General features: G+C 38.1%; 1 protein-coding gene and 1 pseudogene across 1 annotated transcript in view; one reads left to right on the top strand and one right to left on the bottom strand.

The window, feature by feature from the left end:
- The window catches only part of LOC108751992 (E3 ubiquitin-protein ligase MIB1), a 433491-nt gene that overhangs the window by 25181 nt on the left and 398476 nt on the right, over window positions 1–9834 (bottom strand). The gene's annotated exons all lie outside the window — the stretch shown is intronic.
- LOC108751994 lies at window positions 19–1060 on the top strand (annotated as a pseudogene).

The raw sequence follows: 9834 nt of genomic DNA, 5'->3' as shown, positions 1-9834 counted from the left end.
AATGTGACGTATGGAATGTAAAGAAGTATGGAGCTGCGTCCTGGTGAATCGTCGGGAGGCGATAGTAGTCTTTACTGAAGAGTCGAGAGATTTCCAGATTTATCGTCGATGACGAAAACGGGGGACTTGTGACGAACGAAAAGGCAAGGATAAGAATAAGACCGAAAGGATAACGACGGAGCGGGATAATAGTGCCGCGTAAAAGAGTCGGTAACAAATGGTGTAAAGATAAAATTTGCGGTCTCGCGTCTTCTGCGATGCAAATCTTGGGAGCAGCCAGCCGCCAGAAATAGATTGCTTTCGCGTAACCGACGCCGATATGGCCCAGGCGTCATTCCACGTACATATGGTCTTCCGCGGCCTCTATTTATGGCTTTGGTGCCGCTACCATGTGGTCACCACTTTTATTATCCCCTCACAAGTTCTTCGTCATTCTCAGCGCGACGACAGAGGACTCGTATCTCTTCGTATCTTTCCTCTCTCATATTATTCTAGTTGATAATTATAGTAGACAATCAGTTATTACTAGCTATAGTGGCTTATCTTTTTGCGAAATTATCTTTTACATTAGCAATCAGTCGCTAACTTCAGACTTTCATTTATTTCCACAGATTTCCAATCGTTCGATTTTTGATCGCAGCAGCGAGGAAGGCGAGACACGGAAGAAAAATGGGTGAGCGAGCGAGGAAGAAGACGCGTGCGGCTGGATGCTGTTTTCGAGCCCGAAATAGGACCCAAGCACAACCGCAGCCATGTTTCCAGAAATAAGTTCTCCGGTTACAGAGTCTATTTCCGGTGCGCGGGCCGCCGACCGGTGCCCGGTTGCACGACGATCGGTGACGTATTCGGCTGCAGGTGTAACCTCACGTTGCGTAGCAGGATCGATTCTGCGCGCGGTATTTAGTTCTGGTGTCCGGAAAAAAGATTCAGTGTTGGTCGTAACGATAGTCGGCCCCAGTGACGTCAGTGATTACGGTGAGATCGACTATGGTTTACGTAATGAGGACGAGCGTATTCTGATCGTCGCAAGCGCACCGTGTAAATAACGCGATTATAGGTGAATGTGCAAGTTACAATTTGCCTCGTAATAATGAGACTATTATTATTATGGCTGTTGTTATTAAATATTTGAAGAATTATTTCTTATTATTTATCAAATGCTTTAATTATTATATATGTATATATTGTAAGTATTATTAAATTCTACACTGTTTCATTTTTCTGATGTGATGTATTTATATATATATTTTAGAGAAAGAGAGCGTTGTTACATAGATGTATTTCCGATAATTTTCGATAATCTTCTTACATCATTTGTCGATTATTCTGTGTGCACTTTGTGCAACGTTCGGTCTCACGAATTTTGGCGAACAATGCCGCGATTTGATTCGGGGTTCATTGGGTAGTACATTACGTTTCCATAGATGCGCACGAATTTATCGACGGTAAAATAGATTTGCGCTTCTCGTGGCAGTAATGCTCTTGATTAAGCCGAATGAATTACGCTGATATTATTGCCGTGAAATAATAATATTATTCCTGGTATTATCGGCTAATGCCGCCATTTGCATTAGCGTCGGCACCTGCTAATTGGCATCGCCCGTCGCATTTTGTCTATTTGCCGTACGTGTTACACGAGTAGCCTGATTACGCTAATCACCGTCGAGTAATAACGCATTTTAACGAATGTACTGAATTCGCTAAAAGAGATTCGCCAAAAGAAAAAAAAATTTTTTTCACATATAGTTTCCTTCTTATCTAAATATCCTAATTTAAAGTCAATTAGAAATCTGGGGAATTGCTTCAGGTAAATTTTCAAGAATTAGAAAGTTACCTTTCATTTCTATATAATTGTTAGAGGAAAGATCAATCTTTGAATTTACCTTGGGAGTGGAACTTGGAACGCGCACCAGTCATCCCAAAGACGTCATCAAGTTGTGTCGAGGATTGGGAAGCAGTAGAGAGGATTTAGAGAGCGGATTATGCGACGTTTCGCAATAATCACGGATAGCTCGGATGCAACCTTGGCACGTTTTCGGTAGATCGATAACGCAGCGCGGCAGAGATGAATCGATGGTCAAAAGTCCCGGGAGAAGGAACCCGTTGGCTACGCAGCACCCAGTAGCGGCTACGAGGGTCGAATGACAGAATTGCGCAGGGTATTGGCTGTTCGGTACGATCGTCACGTTTACCGTGACAATTTATGACGATTGGAATAGCGACCGTTACGCGTTCACGCGATACGGCCGGACTGCAGGAAGACTCCAGTGCGCGACACCTTATCAAGCTGGTTCAATTAGTGGCTAGCGCGGAGAGAAAGAGAGAAAGAGAAAGAGAGGAGACGAAGGGATTAATAATGCCCTCGTTCTCTTTAATTTTCATTTTTCAAATCGCGAAAGAGAAATATTATTGCATTTTTCTTCAAAAATACTAAGGTATATTCGCGCCTTTAATAATGTTATCATTAAAAAAAACTCTGATTATATATTATGCCGTTGAAATTTTTTTTAGTTTAAGTCTAAAATAAAGTCTAAAATAGAAGAGACAAAAAGAAAAAAAGGTTTAATTTTTACTGTAAGTCATTGTCTACTTTCATGATTTTAATGTACGAAATTTTTCACCAATTTTTTTCCGAATAAGCCGAAAAAACAATAGACGAAGAAGATACCGATTGGAATATTCTATTTATCATATAATAAATGTAGCACTTTTCCAAATAAAAGCAAATCTCTAATTAAGACATTAGATCTTCGATGAAAGGTTTCAACAATCTAGGTTTCAGTATGTAGGCTTCGTTAGAGCCACGTTTAGTCGGGTTTCCGAGAGAACATTACCTTATTCCCACGAGAATGTCTCGTAACAGGCGGTATTTAGGGGTACAACGAGAAAGGACGCGGGCAGGTGGACGCCGTTGAGATTGTACTAATTAAGTCCCACGTCCCATTAATTGTCAGCGTTCCTGTCTTGTCAGTGGCCACCGTCCGTCGTTGCGGCTGCGAACACCGGTAGTTAACCAAATTTCGATATCGACATGTTTCATTCCGTGAACAAGTCTCTCTTCCTGTCCCTCGTCCTTCGTTCGAATGGTCATTTACTAGATCCTCCAAGCTGGACGTACATATATTCAAGTATATGAAAAGTCTTACGAAGTTATAATTCTCCTTATTTGGATAAAATTATTAAAAAGTTTTCCAGAACTTGTGTGTGTGTGTGTGTGTGTGTGTGTGTGTGTGTGTGTGTGGATTCTTAGGAGCGATTCGTAGCTAAGTGAAGTTTAAGTATTAACAATCTTTTGCACAACAAGAGTTTTTTTTTTAAATAAGAAAGACATATATTCGGTCGAAACAGATGTAGCACTGAAATACATATTTTTTGTGTAAATTTATATACATTCTGATTCTGCATATCGCGTATGTCGAAATGGGTTTTCTATGCGGCCGATATTCATAATCAGATCTTATATTCAAGACCGTCTTAAGTACAGTCTTAAGAAGTTGCGAATCCAATCAGAAGGCCGTATTACTATCTTAAGACATTATAAATAAATACGCGTGATAATATTTATAAAGTGTCGCTCACAATCTGTTTTACAGTTTAGGTAAATTAAATTTTTCAAAAGTTGATTCTCTTCTATGTTAGGATGAGCGATTAATTGTAAATGTCAGTGTTTCGTCAAAATGTCGCAGACCTAACGTCGGATCACCTTCGCGATTTTCAGGGATGTTCCCGAACCAGCCTTTCGGAACTCCTACGGGAAGGATCGCCCGCGCCGCGTTCGTCTATCAAAGTCAACGGATGGATGAGTCTCCGGATTGAGTCACGGAACGCGTTTTCTCTTTCGAGATTATCTTGCGCGCGTCCGAAAAAACCGGCCCACTGCGGTACTTTACGAGGGTGAGGGTAAAATGCAAACTTGAGATGCACGTCGCGCGCATCGCGATAGTTTCCGTTCCTCTCACCCTCCCTTTTTTTTTTTGCATACGTCCGTCCAATTTTCGTCGTTTTCAATGGGAGCTCTCGATGCTCGCTCTCGATAAATCTATCTAGACGAGAGAATATATCCACGCGCTTGCCAGTTTCCGCACGTAAGCGAAACGTCAGCTTTCCCAGTTTCTTGGAGCCGAGCCGCCGCCTAACTCTCCAAGCTTACTCCACTCTCTAGCTATCCTTCGATTCTTCGATATACCTTACCATCTCGAGACACGTTCGCAAGGACACTCTGATTGCTCGTTGAAGAATTCAGTTCTTCATATTTCGGAATACTGAATCATAAAAGCTAGCTCCATGAATTAGTGGCAGAATATCCTCTTTAATAATTATACGTAATAATATTACTACGATTACACGAATTCAGAATTTAAAGTACATAAAATATTTTTATACGTGGAATAAAAATTCCATTAACTATCTTTAACACTTTCCTCGTAATTAATTGTATCGATTTCACGATTACACTGTGATTTCAAATGAGAGGCAATGATGTCACAATTAAATCGTTCGATAGGGCGCTCGATGGAATCTCGAAGACTTGCAAGCGGCTCACGAAGCGGCGCTTCGACACCGAATGAAACTCGGCCCTCCGGGTTGGAGGCGTTGAGTGCACTTCTCGGGGCATGACACGAATAGCCGAGCGGCTCGAGGCGCGCGTTTGAACTTTTAAAGTAAGCGCGGCTCTTTCTGCGGCGGCCGCCGACGTTTCGGCAGGACGATCACGCACGGCCACCCGTTCAACTTCGCCGACTAATCAGAAAAATCCACACTCCACCGAGCTTATTGAATTGTCTTGGCCCGGGCCAACCGGATTCAACCCTACTGCATCCCTTGTCCCTCTCCGAGACAAAAAAAAAAAAGACGATTCTGTCTGTCTCCGTAATCGCCCTGGTCAGAATTCCTTTCGCGCGTCTCCCTTTATCTATGTACCTGCTATCTCATCATCTTTTATTAATTGTTTCGAAAATTTGTTTAAGATTCAAGATTTTATTTTATTATATATTTTTTTCAATTTTACTTTCCTCCATTTATAATTTATTCTCTTAATCGTGTGACTTTTTTAAAGAAATGTGTTTGACTCTTGCTTTGCCCTTTATTTATTGTTATTTATTTCGTACAGGGAGAGTCCTTCAATCTGTTGAATGATTTAAGATTTCACTGATGTAACAGAACACACGCCGATTTGCTAAAAAATATAAACTTCACTAAAAATAAACGCCTTGATATAATACTTTTGCATATAATACATACTTTATCGATATTTATATTAATTTACCCAATTACACGAGGCAAAGATTAACAGTATTATTATTGTTATATCCTTTCTTAAATTTTTACATATTTTCTTCATTCTCGTTCTTCTTGTTCCCTTGATTTTACAAGGCTTATTCCAGGACAACAATAAATACTTATACTTTCGCACGTCATTACTATTATGCCTACTTTTTTCCCGCAGTTTTTACCCGCGGTAATATCTCAGAGCGGGAATGCCCCGAATGGCTCTCGATGAATTATAACGACGCATAAGGATCAATGACGGTAGCTCGTATGAATCTTATATTCCCACCCTCGTTCGCAGTCTTCGGCTCGCGACCCATATTTTATCATGCTCAGCCTTCGTAATCGATGCGTCCGATAACAAATAGTGGTGCGATTCGTTCTCTCTCTTATCCATCCTTTTCATAGGACGAAAAGTAACAGGGTGAGTTCGTCGCGTGGTACAATTTTTATAGCGACAGTTTATTCTTCCCCATACTTCGCGTTTTATTGTGATGTACCACGATTTTTCTTCAGCGACAATTAATTAGTACGTCATTCTTCTTTGCGGCTGTAATTCGTTGGTTAATTAAAGAATATAAAGGTTTATCTTAACTCATATATTTATTTTGATTTTAATAATTTATCAAAGCTGATATCCGTACATCAAATTTACCAGAATATCGATTCTAAATTTTAATGCAAACCTTACGAGGTATCGTTTATAGTGGTTGCTCTTCTAGGCTTAATACGATACAAAATTGCAGCCTGGGAAACCTCTCAAAATATGCGACTGATAACGAGCGCCTCGCATTAAATCCGGTATAACGATATAATACTCTTCGCCGGTGCTTTGCGCGTAACGCAAGTTAGAGTCCTCGAATTTTTCACTAATATCGCGATAATGACTTGCCGCGACAGTGATCTCGTTTAATTAAGGAACTTTTGTACATTCGCGTGTGCAATAGTCCCTTTAACCGGACCGACGACGTGAACTAGCTATTTCGCGCGATGTTTTGCGATATTAAAGCACAACCTCAGGAAGCCCGGCAAAAGCTTTAATTTTCAGCCGAGGATTTAATTCGGAGCACAGAAATTTCACGGCAACGTTTCAAAGATCTAAAAGCGTCCGTCTCCTCCTTTCCAAGATACATTTTCAACCATTTTTTTTTCACAAAGAATTTAATGCGCAACTTACATGCGCAAGCTTTTCCGCTACGTATGACTTAAATCTTTTTAGAATTCAAATAAGAGTGACGCGAAAAATGATATCCCTTTTACTTGGACGGAAGTACAAACTATGTTCAAACGTTTCGTAAAAAAATAATTAAATTTTTTGTAGTAATAAAATTATATACTTATGCAAAAAAATTACGTATATAGTATATATCAAGCTGTGCTGAAGATTTAAGCTCAGTCAAAACTCTCTCGGTACTCGGAAAATCATTTTGTCCGTGGGGAAGCAGTAAGACGATTCGATATTTTAATCATGGAGAAAGAAAGGAAGAGAGAGAGAATCAAAAATGCATATTTCATATTCTCAGGTAAATCGCGCGCAGAAAATTCATCCCGGTTTGCACATCGACTCTCGTGTACCGTTAATAGAATACGACATTATGAGAAGGATTAAATTGTGGCTCGTCAAATCTCTAGCCCAGCTCTCAATATTTAATCCGCAAACTCGCTTAATAATACGCTTCCGGCCTCGGCAGCCATGTTGGGGACCGACGTAATCATCCTGTTTTCCTCAACAATATCGAAGATGATTTCATTTTGGCCAAGCTATTCTTCGCGAAGTCGTTATTTCTTTGAATTGTTTCCACGATTACAGCATCAAATGCATGTTGCAGAGCGCAAGGGTCGCTAAGTCCACTAGGTTCGCAATCTGCATGATTCACTTTATACTCGGTACTTTAATAACGAATCTTATCTCGTATCTTCTACCTTTACTGGGAATTTTTATTCCTACCTTGATATACGATTTTAATAAGGATATAGAACAGCCAGAAATAATTTAACAACGATTTTAAATAATGCCTTGCATTTTTTGTCGATCATATTATAAGTTATGACGCTCGATTTAATTTGTTCATTATTTCTTCATAAATTATAGACTTGGTTCGTTGGCGCTTTACAGCAATTTCAATTTCTTCATCATCGTCACTATCGCAAAATAAAATGTAGATTGCGTCCTGTAATCAATAGCAAAAGAAGAGAGTTACGCGTGCTAAACTAACTAGCTTGCAGAAAGTAATTTGCATTAAGCGTAACAAAATATATAAACATATTTACGGAATCTCAGTCAAACGGCTCCTAATTTAAGCAACACGACAAACTGCGTTTCAGAAACGTAAGGAATGTTGCCGGATGTTAAGGCGCTTTGGCGTCTGGCAACGCAATTCTGAATATTCCTTCATGTTCGAGCTTTGATTACCATGTTCCTTTATTTAAAAAAATTGTTAGATACATAAACTTAGTAAAACACAAAATTATTTCTTCTAATTATTATGCGATCATAAATATTTTTGTAACGTTTAAGAATTTTTGTAGTTCGCGCTAATTTTAACAAATGATATTTATAATAAAAGAAGCAGAGGGGAGAATATTGTTATCGTGTAGCGGCTTTTAATAGGTTTTTTAAATCAGAACACTGAGCCGAGATGTTTTGCAATGTGTTAAAGCAACGCGAGAATAATTATTTTGCGCGAAGTTTCGGCGTGCTAAAAAGCCGCGCGTCAACAGCCGCGGACGATATTAATGGAATAAAGTTGGCGGCCACGTAACTCGAAGGCATGAGGACGTAAGGTAACCGCGGAAAGATACACCGTGACACGTTGATTAATCGGAAAACAAGTTTCCGTCGACGCACCGCAGAAAAAGTAAAATCGTCGAACGAACAAACTCAATTACGCTTTTACCATCCGATATTTCTCGTCTCTCTGACGAATTATCGTACGATCGTCGCGTCGCTCTGAATCATCAACATTCGTTTCGCAAACTTATTTCGCAGAGATTCAGTTCATTAGAATCTTTAAACGATTTCCATATCATTATCTGCTATTAATTTTTTTTTTCTATTCTTTCATATATCTGAAATTTTGGCTATTTTGATTATTCTAGAAAAGCTAAATAATTCTTGGCAAATCTTATATTTGCAATAGTTCACATTGCTTATGATTTGAATAAATTTTAATAAAAAATGTTTTAATAAAAAACTACGAAGTCGACAAATTGATAATAAAAGAAAGACCACTAAAGCCGTTATTTCTTGGCTGCGTTTTTGTCGTACGACAAGTTTTTTTAAGTCTATTGACTGTAGGATAGAGAGATCCAAAAATCTCTCTGTCCTGCACATTTTTGTTGTACGGTACAAAAACGTACAAGTGAAATAATACCCAAAGGAATTTTTTGTATTTATTCTTTTTTCTGTTTGACATGCGAGAAAAATAATTGACTATAATTGATCAATTTCTAGCTTTTAATTTCTAATTTATTACTAATGGCTTATTGTAGAATGTGCCTTAGAAAAAAATGTTTCAGATAAAAGTTTTATGACTTTAAGGGGGACACATAAGAAGATACCTTTTGTTTGATTTTGAATGGCGTTGTTAAGGTCAGAGCAAGGTCACTTTGAATTTTTTAAATGGAATCTCCCATTTTTCATTACATTATTCTCGAGGTTTACCTCGAGAGCTTTTCAAAATTCTTTTTCATTAAGTACTTTTCGAATTATAACGGCTTGAAACTTACAATATCGCCGGCATTAGCTGAGGCGTCCAATCAATGAATGGCTTATTGTAGAACGTATAAAATTCTGTTCAAAAGATATTTAAGGTCGTCATTTAAAATGGAGCACTATGTATGTATATACAGGGATTATTTTAGTTACATACATACAGAGTGTAAAATAAGGTAACAAACTTCCGGAATTAAACTCTCCATATTAAAATGTGAAAAAAGTTTAAAAGCATATGTCTTCAAACTCACTTATTAATAACGTTTATTAATAGGGAAAAAAGTAATATTTATTATTATTTAATATTTATTTCTTTTCAATTTTTAATTATAACAAATGTCATCAAACATATTTAAAGTATCCCCCATTTAATTCAATACACGCTTGAACATCGGATCATCACAGTAAAAATGTTACGGTTGCCAGAACTGGAAATAATGATAATTTTCGCCCATTAATACATTTGCAGGTTGTGATAATTATAAAATGGACATATCTTTACAGTCATAATCGTTAAGATATGCCAATCAATTGTATATAGTTCTTACAACCAAAAAATATATTAATTGGTGACTTTTGGCAATCGTAACCATTTTTTCCGTGATGGACTGTCGCACTCTTTCAAAGATCCCGAGGCAATTATAAATGGTGTCACAAGCACATCGAAGATGTGTTGGCGTAGCGTATTTTCATTGGCGATTTTTGTAAGAACTTCAAATGTCTCCAGAGATTAAAAATCTGTAAGAGGATTTAGATCGTGGGATCAGGGAATCATGCAACTGGTCCTGCAAACATTTTGAGTTATATCTCTGAGTACTGGATTTGTTCATATGTTCATATAAATTTTTTTT

This window comes from Trachymyrmex septentrionalis, unplaced genomic scaffold, assembly GCF_001594115.1.
Source record: "Trachymyrmex septentrionalis isolate Tsep2-gDNA-1 unplaced genomic scaffold, Tsep1.0 scaffold53, whole genome shotgun sequence".
Lineage (NCBI taxonomy): Eukaryota > Metazoa > Arthropoda > Insecta > Hymenoptera > Formicidae > Trachymyrmex > Trachymyrmex septentrionalis.
The sequence above is the reverse complement of the archived record's forward strand: the minus strand, read 5'-3'. Positions and strand labels throughout refer to the sequence as shown.